We start from the raw sequence: 16932 nt of genomic DNA on the forward strand, positions 1-16932 counted from the left end.
TACGCACGCACCCTCGTAAATTTTCACGAAGGAGTGAGCGTCTCCGATTTGCATACTCTGCCAAAGGCTAAGTGGCCCTACGCTTCGCCCATTGATTTATTGGACCACGCGTAGCCAAGTGTGCGTACGTACTGGCCGATCGATTTGATGCTAATACTATATATACAGCCGATGTTCACAAGTTTTATGTGAGTGTGTGTGTTGATAATATTTAATCAATACGACTGTTTCCATAAATAAATAAAATTTCCAACCATGTAGGTTAGACTATGTATTTACACGTACTACTAGTATTTTTTATTTTTAAATAAAACCTTGCATTTTAATCATCATCAAATGTAAAAGCATTCTCGCATATTCTAGACTACAGCAGAATAATTCAGCAAGCCAAATATTCTAATTAACCGTAACCCGATAAGACACAGACGCATGGAGAGAGGTCCCAAAGTCATAAAGTTGGTGCTCTGCGTGATGAATCTACTAAATGAAATCCAGGAAACCTTCGCACGAGATCAGCGAAATACGAACCTTACATGATAAAACTTTTGTTTCCCGTGGGCGCGCGGCTGAAACTCGAAAAGTCGCAGCGACGATGCAGGGTGCGAAAGGCGCGCGCACGTGTCCCTTCAAGGGGGTTAATTTAATAGACGCAGATATGCCTACCACACATATCCTCTTCGCTTATGTCCACCCTTGATTTTTTTTGCTTTTTGTACAATTTTTGCAATTGCTCTTTTTTAATGTCTTTATTAAAATTCCTTTTGTAATTGATTATGCGAAAGATATTATAAATCCTACTGATATTCTTATCGAAGTAGACGAACATTATAAGATGGAAATCTTATAACGCTAATCTCGTTTACTTGGTTTTCAATGGAAAAACTGATTAATTCATTAACTCTGCGAACTGTTAACTGGCTAAAATGACAATCATTGATATGTACGTACGACGACATTATCAGATCCTACTGGATATATAAGGTTTGAAGTCCGCCGCCCATGCGACGAGTTGCGTTGTTAGCCGCTGCAAATAATGCGAGTACATAGTGGCATTGAAATACAGAAAGTGAGTGCATCGCGTGACCTCCCTTATTGAGCCCCCGAGTTCGCCTTCAATTATCATCAGCATAAACTTTAATTAATGCCAGGCAGCCTTTAATGGAATCGATGATTTCCGTGCAACATACCCTTATACTAAGAACAAACTTATTGTTACAAGTAGACAAGAGCGTTCAGAGAAAGTTTCATTGCAGGACACTTGCCGATGTAAGCTTCTTTTAAAAAAGATCTTTGTGTGCGAAGTTTGAAGATGAACGTCATATAGTCAAAGTTTTTTAATAAGATCTAATGGTCAAAGAAATGTAGAATAGATCAGTAAGTCGATCAAACGGGACTTGCAGGTGTTAAGTAAATTCTGCGGTATTGAGCCAGTTGCTTGCATCAGTTATGCATCCGTCATTCGAACATGTCGAGGGACGATGAATCCAACGCGAACGAATAGTATCTATTAATTATGTTTCGGGATCTCCCGACAGTCGCGTACGCACGCACAAAGGTGGAAACTCCATATAGCTGCTCGCGAACCGGAGGGCAATAAACGATAGGACACGGTTTATCACAAAACGGAATTAAACGGTTTACGACTGGACCGCAGATTAGTGCCTATACGAGGATTTGTCCTCTTTCCCTCTTTCCTCATCCCCCGCACGCGCTCACGACAACGGCCTGGAGTCATTCGCAAAATCGGGCTTTTGTAAAAGCACACAGCTTGTATCCGTGTGCCCTCAAGGTCCAATCGATGTAACACGCAAATTCAATCGCGCTCGATTTTATTCGTGTTGCTGATTGGTCCGCTGTTTTTGGTTTATCTGCGTTTGAAGCTGACGCTGTTTTGGCTTAATTGCAAGGGCGCCGACACGGGTTGCGCGAGCGAAAAACCGGCCTCGATCATTATTTGTTAATCAGAAAAAGAGCGACAATATCGGGAAAGCAGTTATCGTCCGCAAGTTTTCTTTCAATCAAGTAGCGAAATCAACGAAATTCCTTTTGTTCGCTCGGCTAAAATACTACGAGTACGCGCGTTTATTCGGTTAAAAGCGATCGAAATGTAATTAACGTCGAAACAGGTGAAAATTTCACGAGGTAATTTTATGCAGGCGCGCGGCCACCTTCATCGGCTCGTTATTACATCGCCAAAATGATTATGCGTGCAGAGCGCGCGTGGATTGATTTCACGCGCCATCGGTTTCAAAAGTACAACGGGAACTGACAAATTAGCCGGACGCTTTGCTGATTATTAATTATCGGCAGCCGCGCGCGCTCGCTGCGACTGACGGAGTTTACGATGCATGAGTCGATCCATACTGCAGCTATTTAATTCGCATATTTGAGCGGCCTTCCGAAGCTTGTCGACGTATGCGAGAAAAATCCTGATCGAGATAATTAGCTTCGACATTCGAACCTGCGGCCGATCGTTTGAGAGCCACACGCGACCCAAGCTTGCATCACTGTTCTAAGAAACGGAAGCTCGGTGAGCAGTTGCTCGGTTGCTCGAGCAAATTGACTGGCACTCGTCCTTCGAGCGAACCTCATCAAGGCGTCATCCACTTCTGGCGAGCGAGCACGAGACGCGCGCCGACTAGACAGCGCAGACGCTTCTCGACAAAGCAAAGCACTTGCAGACTCGCAGACTTATTGTGTGCATCGTCGAGCGCATTCGCCGTGCAGAAGAACAGACAAAGTCGCAAAAGTCGCAAAAGTCACAAACGAAGCTTCTTTTTGACTTGTCGACGACGGCTCTCATTAACAACACGCGCGTGCAAAGCTAGATTATGCGCGGCTTTTATGACGGGCAAGGACATAAACTCTAAACTGATTAACAATGGCCGGTGCACTTGCGTATGTGTATATATAGATGTGTCGACTCGTTAGCAATACCCTCTAGGCTTTATAGGCCATCGTCGTCGGAATTAACATTGCTCAATTTAATTGATAGATGTCTGGACGCTCGTTAAATTCGGCGACCCTGCGATTGCGCGCGTAAATCACTATAAACTTTCCTAATTTCGCCACGACAAAGCTACGTTCTTGCCGGCAATATCAACTTTGATTTTCTGCAAATAATGCAAACTTGTCAAAGGCAAATCCTTCGAATTCGGACAAAAGCCATTTTTAGCATCGAGATAATGGCCACGATTTTTTTGCATACATTTTTTGCGCGCCGAACAAAAGCCATAAAATTTTGATAGCAACATTTGGTGCGCTTTTATTTTGCCCGTTGCGGCCAAAGCTAAGCGTAAAACATCGCGAGATCCAATCCTCTCCTCCCCCCGAAAAAATGCACGTTAGCTAGCATACACGTGCATTACTTTTAAAAACTGCGGCCAGCTTGGCGTGCATATTCATTATTATTGTATTTTATCATGGCCGTATCATTAAATTCGCTGATTTTTATGTAACTCGCCGTGCATGAAAAAAAAAGCACGCACAAAAGGACGTTCCGCCGAAAAAACAATGTAATGTTATCGCGCATGTGTGCAGCAAAGAGGTATCCTTTTTCGTTCCGCGTTCGAAAAAGGCAATTTGGCATTGTTTTCGGGACGATAGGTGTTAACAAGCCGTCGATCTACTCAGTCATATATATTATGTACGTCAGCTCGTCATGCAGTTTTTCAGAAATGTTTGTCATGCGTATAAATTCACTTTGCTTGGCATGAAAAAAAAAGCAATATTGAGAATTTTTTATCTCGCAGTGTCCAGCTATGCGAGTTTTGAAATGAGCCTAATAACCTTTTATACTGCCTTAATAGTCCGCTTTTCATTTTAAACGTCGCCTCTCGTACATGAAAATCGCGACTTTTAAATTGGATTTTCATTTGCCGAGGTCCGAATGAGTTTTACTGATATAAACGAAAGCCACTCGACTTGCAGTTGGCGTTATAATTTTTTGTTTGCATTCAGAAAGGAGAAGGGTCATTGGTATGCATATGTAGTGCGCGCGACTGTCCGTGACTGATAGATCTGCAGACTTTGAACGATGATCCGAGGCAATAACTTCGAACTTAACCTCGTTTCGTGGTGAATTGTAGATCGCGCGGGCGCGAACCCACCAATCATTGGCTATACACGTGCCTATGCTGCAATCAACTAATGTTCTTTCGTATGTAAATTAGCGTCTCCTCTCCGCTATTAGCCCGGACGCAAGCATCCTACCCACAGTGTAATTGAGCGTAGGATCCGATTTCAACTCTCGCTAGCTTTATTTCCTACTTTTTCAAGCTCATAATCATATGCGAATTCGTATAAGCTGATTAACTGGCAAAATCAAAGCGAGTGCTAATGGATGCAGAGTGATATTTACATTTGGCGTATTAATACCGTAGCTTGTGATTTAGTTTCGTAATACTGGTTATCTGGAATATGATTGGTGTAAATCAATAATTTATTAAATCGATGCGTCTATGTTATTGCTACCCCGCTTATTAAAATCCGACCAATTTATTCTGTAAGCAGTAATGCTATGCAGCGTCAATTCTAAATATCATTAATTATGATAAACGCAAACTAGGAACAAGCTAAATATTTGAAATTCAATCAAACTATATATTATGATAAGCAGAGCATGGTGTTGAAGTGAATTAGCACGTAAAAAAATTCAAGTGAAAGAGCAGATGTCCCATTGTTATCGCGTATGCGTAATTGCATTTGCAATGAGTGTTCGTAGCACGCATAGTAGGTGCGGGAGGTGAAAAAGGAAATGTATTCGCCGTGAAGCTACAATTGGCCTTGCGGCATCTAATAAATTTACTTGTAATTAGTCAACGCATCTGGAAATCGTATGGTAACACCAAAAAGCTTAAATTAAAAAAAAATAAAATGTATACAAAAACAGTAGATCGTGGTTCGTGTGCCAATCGCTGAAATAATGAGTCAGTGGTGCGTCTATAATAAATGAAATAATGAGCTGACCGAGTGATTTTACATTGTTTATATTAGATAATGAGTGCGATAAAGATATTGTCAGTAGCGCACGTAATAAGCGCGATAAAAATTAGCGGCGTATTTTGACACCACAGAGCTCGTTGCACGGCAAGTCAAGTCCAATTAAGGCAAAGAGCCACACGGCGATAACAGGAAAAAAGGAAAGGAGGGGGGTAGCCAGCACCGTGGCGGTAAAAAAGGGGTGAAGATAAGCGCGATTCGGATAAGCATCAGCCCCTTTTGCTCGCCACATCGTCACGCATACGCAATGACGCTTGATGACGACGCGAATGACTCTTCTTTAATCATCGCACTCGTGTATTTCGGAAAATTGCAATGCTGCGCCTCCGAATGTGGGTGTGATGATCCTAAAAAAAGTCATCAGTTGGCTGGGTCTATTTTAATTATGCAGAGCGCACCCTCACGCCTGGTTATAACGAATGATTCGCGGAATGATTGTCATTTGCTTTAATGGCGTTTGCGGTTGCTCCGAGTTCTATTCACTGCAGCGACGTGTTAAAGCTATGAAAGCCCGCTCTCCCTGAATAAATAAAAAAACGAATAAATAAATAAATAAATAAAGGATAAAATCGATCTATCTGGAATCCGTGGTCTCTAACTCGCGGCGCAAAATGTCGAATTTGCCAACAAGCTGCCCAATCACGCGGCAATAACGTCTAATAGCAGCGAGCTAATCGGCGCGAGCGAGTATAGTGGTCGCAATGACCTGTCGTCAATTGGCAACGCTCGCGTTTGCCGTGCGTAAAAAAGGCACAGCGCAAATGTACACGCGCTATATATGCGCAGCGTGCACTCACGGAAATTACGCACTGCGATCTCCGTTTTAATTAGTGCCTGGCGATGAATTATCCAGATGAGGCGCCAGACCCAGCGATGATTGTCCGTTGATTAGTGCAGTCATTGTTTTCTGCGGTTGATGCCTCTTTTTCCCTTCTTTCTTTCTTTCTTTTTGGATTATTGTATGTGCATTTCTCTCGTACAATACTGTCGCACGAACGACGGTCTGATTATAATTGAATATTCTAGCATCGAGTCAATCTTTCTGTTTGATGACTTGGTCGCGTGGTTGGATATTACTGATTTGTAACTGCGAGTATTCAGTTTGGGCGTTTTCGATTGGCACAAGTCAACGTTTGTTTGTTTGTGATGATTTATTACACTACTTATTCAATGTCAATCATGATTCTTATGAATAATTAGAAATTTACTATTAACTTTTGGTACATGAGTATATTACTGAAATTTACGCGATAAATAATTTTTGAAAATCTAATAATTACCATATCATCGAAAAATGATAATGATAGACCTCTCAATAATTTTTGAGTTTAACGTTTTAGTGTAACATTTAAAAACGATTTTCTACTTAACATCACGCTCTGAAATATCGGTATACGTGGGTATATACGTTGGTGGCAGCGTGGAAAGTATTCTAGCCGTAAATATTTAATAGAACCAAAATAGACAGAAACGAGACAGCGAGAGCAGTGGTGTCTTGACGTCACTCCCGAAAAGCAAATGCAGAACAAAACTTCAGTCTACAAACAGTAGTTTACATATTCATGCGCGCGGGTGAGCGTCAAGTATATATACCCGGACATAATGCGGGAGTTCGCGCGACACTGACCCGTGTCACTTTACAAGAGATCGCACTCTCTAACCCAGTGCAGCCGAAACAAAAGCAGCGTCCATGTAATTAACCGAGTGAGACGTCATATCTTGGTGTCGTCCGCAAGCTGACTGAGAGAGAGAATCTTCCACGACAATGGCAATACGAGAACGCGCCGACACAAGTGGTGCGAGTCAACGGACTGGCTGGCGCCCGGCGACGTGAGAGAAATAAAATCTCGACTTTGAATCGCAATATTATTCAAAGTGTTTCTACGCGAGAAACGTTATCTCTCACCTTCTCTCGGCGAACATTAATGTCCGGACAAATTTATGACCGTTAGACTCGCGAGAGAACCAGAGACTATCCCCCTTTGTAAACAATCACATAATCAGTTTCCAAAGTTTTTCGAGGAAAAGTGGATTTTCTTTACTGAGTCGCAGCTGCGCCAAGGAAGAATGGCGTGATGCTGCAAATGGTTTCATTTACCGATGAGTATATTGTGATCAAGCGGTATTATTTATGGCAAGTACAAATAGACACGTTTTACACATGTTCTTTTAGTTTCTTTCTTTAAATCATGAGATGAATGCATAATTAATTGAAAATACACTCTTTACCTGCCTTTAGCTTTTTACCTGTCAACATATCCAATAATATTATAAGTCTTGGATATATATTGTAATATTATTTGTATTTACCGAACCATACCTTGAGATTGAATTTTTTTATTTTTAAAGAAATCTGCTATTTTCGTACATACGTTGAGCAGCAAACAAGAATAAAAAGAAAAGCTCATTTCGGTGGATATCGAGAGCATAACGTTCATGGGATCCCATCCAAACGACGTCGACTCGCGCGGATATCTCCTCTATTTCCGCGACTAACAAATGCCGATGCTTTTCCTTCTTGCGGCTGCTGCGGCGCGGGCGCGCTTAATCTCAAATCGGAAGGAGGAAGCCGAGTAATTCCAAGACATTTCTCCTCATATTTATGCCCATTCGCTCCAATTATTACGAGCGACGCGCGTTGCTGCTTCTCGTCTCCGCGCGACGCTGGAAAATGAAGCGACGCCTTCGTCTCCCCAAAAATAAGAACGAAAGAGGCCAAACGACCGGCTCCAATTGAATACAGGCGATTTATTTGCACAAAACGTTAGCAATAGAACGGCTGGGAATTCCAGATAACGATTCTGTGACTAGGGCGGAAAAAAAATTTTGGACTATAATCGACTGTTTATTTTACTACGCGTTGCCAAAATATCGATTAAAATTAATAAATTAGACATAGTCTTGAATTTCTTGCTTGAGCAAAAATAGTCAAGTAAGTTTAACTGAACAGTATAAAAAAAAAAGAAAAAAAAAGAAAAACGAGGGAGCAGCGGGTATCTATAAAGCAGCGGAGCTCGTAAAGTGGAGAACCGAAACTTTTATGAGCTTTAATCAGACAGCCGTCCAGCGCAATGTGAGTTCATTTGCGCTAATGAAATCAGTGTTATCTCTCGCGACCGCGTATTGCGGCCACGAGTCGTACGTCCTTACACTGGAATTATATGCCCTTGTAAAAGCTACAATGACAACTTCAAAGAGCACGATCAATGATTGTATGTAAGTACTTCAGAATTGAAAGGCTGGAATTTTTTCACTCGTGAGCTTAATCCTCAAATGGTTTCAAGTAAATTATCAAGCTTTATGTTTACTCTCGGAAATTAACGTTAATAACTGTTAGTTGGTTGTTGGATAAATGCGAATGAACTAAAATTTAACAATAACTTTATTGATATTTCAAACATCGTTCTAATATTTGTTAGAAAAGTGCAAAGCTTGGCTAAGTACTGTTTTTTAGGATAGATTATTAAAAAATTGGCTATAAACTTAAGCTTTTTTTTCACAAGTGCCATGAACCTCCAGCATTTCCATCAAAATGAACAATACCAGAACAGTCGATTAAAAAGCCCAGCTTCCACTTTGTCGAGAAGCATGAAATAAAAGAGGGATTCCGGGAAGAGAATAAGAAGACGTAGTAGTAGTTGCACTGCAGAAGAAGAAGGAAAGCTCAGATTGGAATAAAAACAGCAACGCCGGCAAAATCCCCTTTATACCGTAGAGTCGTGGACGAGTCTACGTACGGTATAATATGGTAGCGTCGTCGGCTGCAGCAGCAGTGGTCGCGCAAAGTACATATTTCCACACCGGGGAAAAGTAATTGGACGCGCGGACGACATACGCGCAGCTGTTATTCTTCCCCTCTGAGCAGCGGTGGGCGCTTGGACCTCGTCGTCGTCGTCGTCGCTGCTGGACCGAAAGATAAATCTTCGCGGTCGTTTTATGAGCAAGTGCTCTCTCACTCTCTCCTCCCTCGCGTATATACACCTTTTAAAGCGAAGGATCCGTCCTCGCTTCTCTTTTTTTTCCATCTCTCGCTCCGAGATATATAATTGAAGTACTCGCACTCATTCCTCCTGTCTCTCTCTTCTTTCACGTTTTTTTCTCTTTTTCGCTCTTTGATAATATTTCGTTCTTTCCCTCACGCGTTTGACGATCAGCCGGGTCTCCGCGCGCTCGAATGTGTTTGTCTATACATGTTGGGCTCATTAATAACTTACTCTCGAGTATGGCATGCGCGCGGCAGCGAAGTATGCAAGTCTTATTTTGCTTGTGAATTAATTACGAGATATGCGTTGCGTGGCCACAAAGCAAGCCGGTCTATTGATTGCGGTTATAGCTCTCACCAAAACAAAGTATCAGTGCACATATACCCGGAGAAATTAATTTCTTTGTCGCTTCGACACGTGTTTGGTTAAAAAAACGAACGAATACATTTGGGCCGTTGTCCTGTGTAATTTTGAAAAATAAAACAAGGGATCAACGTAAGTTTTAATTGGATTTAATAACGTGTAGCTTCAACGTCTTCATTTGGAAATGAAACTGCGTAAATACGTGCTGGAAACTTGCTTCAAGTTTGAGAATGCAGAATTGATTATATTTCTCTTGTGGTTGTTTCATACCTAAAAATACAAGCTGTAGTGCTTATAAGAAAAGTTTTGCTTGCGGTCAACTCGCGTGTGTGTTTCCAGCTTGTACTTGTTATTTTTTTCATTTTCTATTAATGATTATCCTGACCGCAAGATTACTTCTTCTTTTCTTCTTCAAACTACAATTAATTACGAATGAAGACGGTATAATTATGTGTCATTCTGAATATATTATAAAAGAGAAGGAAAAAACTTTTCTGCATCAAGATTACACTGAACTATTTTACAGAGCATAGAAAAAAGACGATCGTGAACTAGAATATGCCAATAGTCGGTTCTCAATGCTCATTTAAAGGCATTATGCAATATAGATTTTACTTTTCGACTACTCCTTTCTAGAACCATCGTCTTCTTTGCAATGCTGATAGCCGTATTGGGGAATCTTATAGTGAACATTGAATTCCAAAGCTTATCACTGGCATAAGATTGTATGAGAAAAAATGTTGTCTATTTTGCAACGATAACAAAAGACCACGATTTTCTAGATGTAATGACTAAACTTGCCGTTTTCGATTACTTATCTCGATCTTTTGCCCAAGTTCTATAAATAACATTTGGGCACTACTCGAAGAAATCAAAGATTAACTTGGCTTTGATTGATAAATGTTTATTTTAATGAAAAAAAGTTAAGTTTAGACTTGCGAAAATATGAAATCATTTTCTGATACACAAATGTCTTTCATAAATTGTTGCATAACATCTCAGATCTAATTTGAGCATCCACTCGATCGATTAATTTTTAAAACTTTCAAAACCTATATATTTGGTTTCTTGCGTATTATACATGTCAAGCAACCTCGTTTTTATCAAAGCGGTAAAAGTATTTATGCATTACATTATAAACAGCTTCGGTTTTAGATCTATATTCGAAATGAAATACAATTCGAAAGATCACAGATCCTCACTCATCGATCTAAAACAATCGAAGTTTTCAAATTTTGTAAATATCAATTGGATTATTTAACCGAGGTTGTCAATTGCTATCAATACTTAAAAGTTTTCAAATGAAAAACGATAAAATATACACAAATATTCACTGGCAAATACAGAGGCAAGCCTTGCGCATACCACGCAGTTTGTCTCGCCAATAGCAAAGCGATTGACGTGTCACAGCGTAATATTCATTGGCGCTTGCGCGCGAGCGAAGAGAAGATTAGCATCGAAATTTTCTCAGGCAAAACGTTTCAAATTAACCCCGAAGAGCTGCCTCCGCACCTGCGCTCTTGCTCACTGATGCAAAAGTAGATGCTCGAATAATTAACTGCGCCCGCGCGGCGATTTATTAGCGCGCAGTATGACACAATGTGTATATAGAGAATTGCCGTAAAGTGATATATGGTTATTCCTCGACAACAGAGCTATATTAATAATCGCTTCCGATGCACACAGAGCTTGTACGTTTTCATGTTTCGGCTGGAGACACCAAGTTTGCGACGTGCCAGTGAAAATAGCGGTTACTCTGATCGTTTTATCCGTTCTGGCTTTGGCAAAACTTTAATCGAGCCTCTCAAGCGGAGAGAAAATATTGTAGGTGAGTAGTCTGAAAACGAGTTTGTCGTTTGAGATCGCTTTAGAATTTTAAAGTCCCAATGACGTCAAAGGTAACGATCGATTACGTATGCGCGCGATGCTTATTCTTCACCGTGAAAACACAATTCCGAACTTTACGCTCGATGAGTATGCGCATTCGTTGGTTGTCAAATGAGTAGATTGATGCAGTAAATTGAACTCTCTTGTGATTGTAAAGATAATTTCCTCTTTAGCTATTCATCCTCGCTAATGAAAACACCGACCTACACCGAACTGCGAGAATAATGAAAATTAATCGCAGCAAAAATGGCATAAACAGATAAAAGCATAGTTTTAATTTGATGACGTTACTAACCTTCTGTATTTCAGGCGTCATAAAAAGCGAGAGGCAATAGCTTCAAAACAGAGAAGAATCAGAACTATTTTTACTTTGAACCGACGCAATTTGCGAAACCGTTGGAGCAACTCGGTAGCTTGCTCCTCCTCGGCGAAATTGACAGCCGGCAGCGTCGTAAAGTGAGTTTAGCTTCATTTCCTGATTCTGAAACTGCCCGTAAACCTTCTCTCGTGCTCTCTTCTCTTCTCCTCTCTCCTTTTTTCTTCTTCTTTCTCTTCCTTAAAAATCTTTACAGCTCCAATATACAGGCATTTCCCGATTCTCACGTTTTCATTTGCACAAAAGCGAAAGAAAGGCCAAAAGAGAGACAAAAAATAAGCATCACACGGCCACCCGTTAAGGGACTCGATGATTGGCTCGAGGGCTTTTCTACTGCCCCGTCAAACTTTACGAGTCTATCCGCGACTCTTGTGTATACGCTGATTCTCTTGGCCATTGTGCGGTTCACGCAGATCGCAGCAGCAGCCACCGCGGCTCGCACTAGGCCCTTAAATCCGCAGAAAATCGTTTGCTCCCTTTTCTTTCATACCAAGCTTTCTTATCTGCCTTTCACTGCTCGTTTGACCTATCGTTGTTACAATGCGACACTCGGTTGCCGATATACGCATGCGTGCAAGTAGTCGTGTACATAGAGGCGGGTAGAGACAAGAAAACATTAAATATTGAAAGGGAACTCTCGATGCCAATCGATTCTTCGCTGGTCGTATTATTTTTTACATGGCTAGTATACAAGAGATATTGTATATAACCTATGTAAATTTTATATACCTATCGGCGGTTACTGCGTATACAACCTCAACCCACGTTTCGTTTCTAGTCGTAGGGTGTAAAATCAAAACAAAAACCTTCTTACAAAAGCTATAAGTTAAGCGTTGCATTCAAATATGCATTTTCATCTTTGATTCATTTGAAAAAAAAAATAATTTTAAAAATTACAGATAATAAGCTCGATTACAATTATAAAAACATGGAAGAAGTAAGTAGGTATAATAGCACATTCATTGTGCTCATAACTCGCATGCCTGCCCTACAATGTAAGAATAACACTTCCAGTTAATTAGATCGGAACTTATGGACAACGAGTTGCGGTTTCTCTCGTTTACAATGAATACTTTTCTTTCCTACTTTCTGCGGTTGACAGAAGTTTACTTTTTTACTAAAAAGCTTTTGCAGATAATTCACTTCTATTCACGCGCGTAAAACAATTTATATTCTCTTTATTCTCGTCAGTCATCTAAAACTGGAGAAAATAAAAGCCGATTACAAAACTGAACATGAAATATTGCAAACTTGTCCCTTTGTGTTTGTTTGAAAAACGCTAAAAATTGTATATACACATATCTCGAGGCAGTTTTCCCACGTAGCCCCGGTAGTAAATAATGACAGAGTAGGTACTCTCACTCTCTCTCTCTCTCTCTCTCTCTCTCGACTAGTCGGTGGCATTCAACCTGTTTGCGGTCAACCCCATTGTGATTTGCAGTTGCGGAGCCCTTGCGTAACCCCCTTTCGCGCATCCTGCCTATTGTCGTACGATGCCAACTCTAAAACGGTCACTCCCACTATGCAACGCCGTCGCCGTCTTCTTTTTTCTCCGCGTAAAGCCTCATGCTGCTTCACGTATATAATACGCGTGCAGTGAGTAGCTTACGACGACGACGCCGACAACGCCCGATCACCGACGACAATGACGCTCTGTTGTTCGTAGGGTAACGACCCCTTTTGCAGTCTCCTCGACCTACCCCATCACTGCTTTTACTCTTAAAGTGCTCTGACCTGCTGCTTGATTGGACTTATTGCTCTTAAACTTATTGTCATTCAACTTGCACTATTTATTACCTCTCGTTTCTTTTTCTTTCAATTTATTAGATCAATAACCAGCAGACATGCGTTATATCAATAGCTACACCGATTTCTGCATAGAATATTACATAGACAATTGATGATTTGTTCGTCAAAACATGAAAATAGATTATTAGTAAATGCTATTTACTATTTATTTCTCGAGTGAATGCATTTTATTTTCTTTTTTTAATACAATTTTATCTCCATTTAGGTACTTTCATTCAAATATTCATCAGTGAGTCAATTTTGTAAATATTCAAGTCGACGTATGAATAATTTTATTGATTACCACAATCCAATTCACACGAGTCGAGATGCTAATTATGTCTCTCATTTGAATCGTTGCGGTATATAGACCATATGCGCCAAGCACTATTGTACCTGAAAGCCAGATTGCAAGGAGAAAGCCTAGCAGGAAGCTGATGCAGTGCATGCAAAGGCGCGTGCACCATGGGGTGAGTTTCTGCAAAAAAGAGAGCAGGGAGATTCTATGGGGACGACTGAAAGTATGCGCCAAGGCGGAAATGTCGTATAAAACATCGATGACGCTTACAGGACGACGACCTGTTCTCTAACGTCCATTCAGCCGTTGGAGAAAAAAGTGCGTACTTTGTTCGTGTCAATAGAAACTTTGCGTAGCCTATATGGAGTATTTTTAGTCTAATTCATGACGCTTTTTCAAGTAACTTTTAGTTTGAGCTCAAAACTTTTATATTACATTTAGTTATCAAAATATATGCATGTTCTATGTTGAAAATCGTTGGATTAAGATAATTTAGTGAGAACATGAAAAAAGTTAATATCAATAATGAATTCAAAATTATCCGTAGGACTTTGGTTATAACAATTGAATAGAACTTTGTCGTGTAGCTTCTTTCATAGAAAATGTAAAACTTAGAGATTAATCTTATAGACTTGGAATGCCAGGTGAAAACTTATGAATGATTCATAGGAATCTAGTCATCGATAACTTTTACAATCGTTAACTTTTGTTATGAAAACGAAATAAATGAAACTATAATGAATTGATGACTTTTTCTACCGTATTTGTTATTCCAAAACACTTCCGCTTATCATATTAGCTTCAAGGCCTACCAAATTTTTCACATTATGAATGTAGTTCACAATTAATAATATTAAATAATCTGATTTCACATCTCCATCGCCCAAATTATCGCGTGCTGTGGAAAAACCTATATTTCATAAATGCCGTTTAAAATACTTTATAATGAATTTCTAGCGGCTGTAAACATTCGCATTTCCCATAATCAGCCAAAGGTAACACGCGAATGAATTGCATATATAGCGCACGCCATTATTATTATGTGCACACGTGTGCCTATGTGCAACGAGTGGCCGTCGCGTGTGAAAATCCAGGGCCTACGACGTCGCAATATGTCGAGTAAAACGATCGAAGGACGCGGTGGTTAGCTTATTATAATACGCCCCGCGAGCCTTCCACACCCCGCTGACTCGGATAAATAGATGTTTTGCCGCCAACCGAGTGTGAGCTATGAAAGGTCAAGTTGCAGAATTTTCCGCTCGCGTTTTAACCAACCTTCAGAAGTATGCGATTTGCATCGATGTCAGTGTTTGTCCATGTTTTCCCTCTTACTATGGAATTTACGCATTGCAATATTGTACGTTTAACTTTGCAACTTTTAGGTGTATTTTATTTGTGCAATGATGAAAATTATTCATAAACAACATTTTATCTGAAATTGAATTCAAATCTTGTCTTTACGTTATGGAGATTGAATGTCAACGTCGAAAAATTTAATTTATAGTATTTCAATTTTTTTTATTTGTCGTAATTTCCGTTTTCTTCTTTCAGTATAATGTGTGCTAGCCTCAGGCAATGCAACTCTTTCACGATTTGTATGTATATAGTTATGGAAATAATAGACTTATTGAAGTCTGGTTATAAACTACAGACGCTGTATCAATTCACGGCGAGAAAACTTAATTCAAATAGCTTAAATACGTATAATAATACTAACAATATAGGAATGCATTTGAAGATTAAAAACTAATCTCAATAATGAAAGGCTTAATTCTTTAGAAAAATAGTATCTAATGGGAATCTTTAAAAGCTTTAAATATCGTGAGAAAAAGGAAACTTTCTTCAAAATTCAATAGAAAGTGCAGTGACGCATGTCAAAGAAGGTACCGAGAGAACAAAGGAATGCAAGACGATACACCTTGTGTTAGCGGAACAAAACAAGGGGTAGGGGTGGGGCGATGCAACGCTAAACTAGCGACATATGGCGGCAAGGACAAAGTATCTTCGCACAAACCCGCGCACACGCACAACTACCATATACTAATTGAGCATGAAAGTGCTAAAAAAAGAACAGATATACATCCCATTCGCAACTACTTGGCAAAAAGTTCGCTTCCAATTATTGGTTACAGAGCTAATTTTCCACTTCCAGTCGTTTCAACCGTGGTTGGCTTACCCTCACATATGCAGGTACTTAATTTACGAAATATACTTTTATTCGACATATTTTATGACATCTATATGATATTGTTTAGATAATTGTATTTTAATTAAAATGTATGCAAATGAATAATATTTCTGTTATAATATTTTGTCACAGAAATTGATTACACTACTGAAATACTGAGTTGTGAAGTTATTCGAAGTGAGAATTTTGAAAACTTTGGGAATCGTAAGGATTTTTCAGAATTAAAAAAATATCAGAAACGTCACCACATAACATTATTTTAGAACTGTTGTCAAAGCTTTTACAGAGTTCTATAAGATTTTGTAGCGTAATATTTGAATGAAAATTAAGTCCAAGCACTTTTAACATTCTATTTATTTCCGAAAATTGAGCTGTCGACACTTGTAACCATTTTTATCAAACTCCATACTCAAGCAATTTAAAATGAATGGTAAAACTCAGATCTCCGAAACTCAGGCATGTCGAAATTTTCAGAAATGAAATTTTTATACGCCTGGTGATTCGAATTCCATCTTAAACTCTTAAACTGTAAGTCCAGTCTCATGATGCATATAAAAACACTCTGCCCACGCCCTTCCAAAAGTGGTATGAAAGGTTTCTTGCCTCTTAGAACTATAGGGAACCAAGGCTAATGCTCACGGATACCCTATATACCTCTACAGCGTTCAAAACTAACGTAATTCTTGAAGTAAGAATAAATATAATAATAATCAATAAATATAGCCAATGTCCGTGAACTATATGAATATTTCAATAATTTTTTCTGTTATATTTTTTTTGAAAATAGATTTTCTTGCGTTGACACTCTGGAGGTCACGAAAGCAAGAGAAAGTTTTCAATGCCACGTTCACAGATAGATTGACTTTTCAAAATGTGAGCTTCTTTCGTATTCAGAATCGGAATAAAAGTTGAAGTTCTATTCGGATCGGATCGGTGATACATAGACAGTCATCATGAAAAATTTAAGGTACCGACATATGCAATTCATATCACAGATTAGCATGAGAAGTTCCTTCCGTTTCTAACATGAAATTGATCAACCATCAAA

The sequence above is a fragment of the Phymastichus coffea genome, unplaced genomic scaffold, assembly GCF_024137745.1.
Source record: "Phymastichus coffea isolate CEN01 unplaced genomic scaffold, Cenicafe_Pcof_1.1 PCOF00157, whole genome shotgun sequence".
Classification (NCBI taxonomy): domain Eukaryota; kingdom Metazoa; phylum Arthropoda; class Insecta; order Hymenoptera; family Eulophidae; genus Phymastichus; species Phymastichus coffea.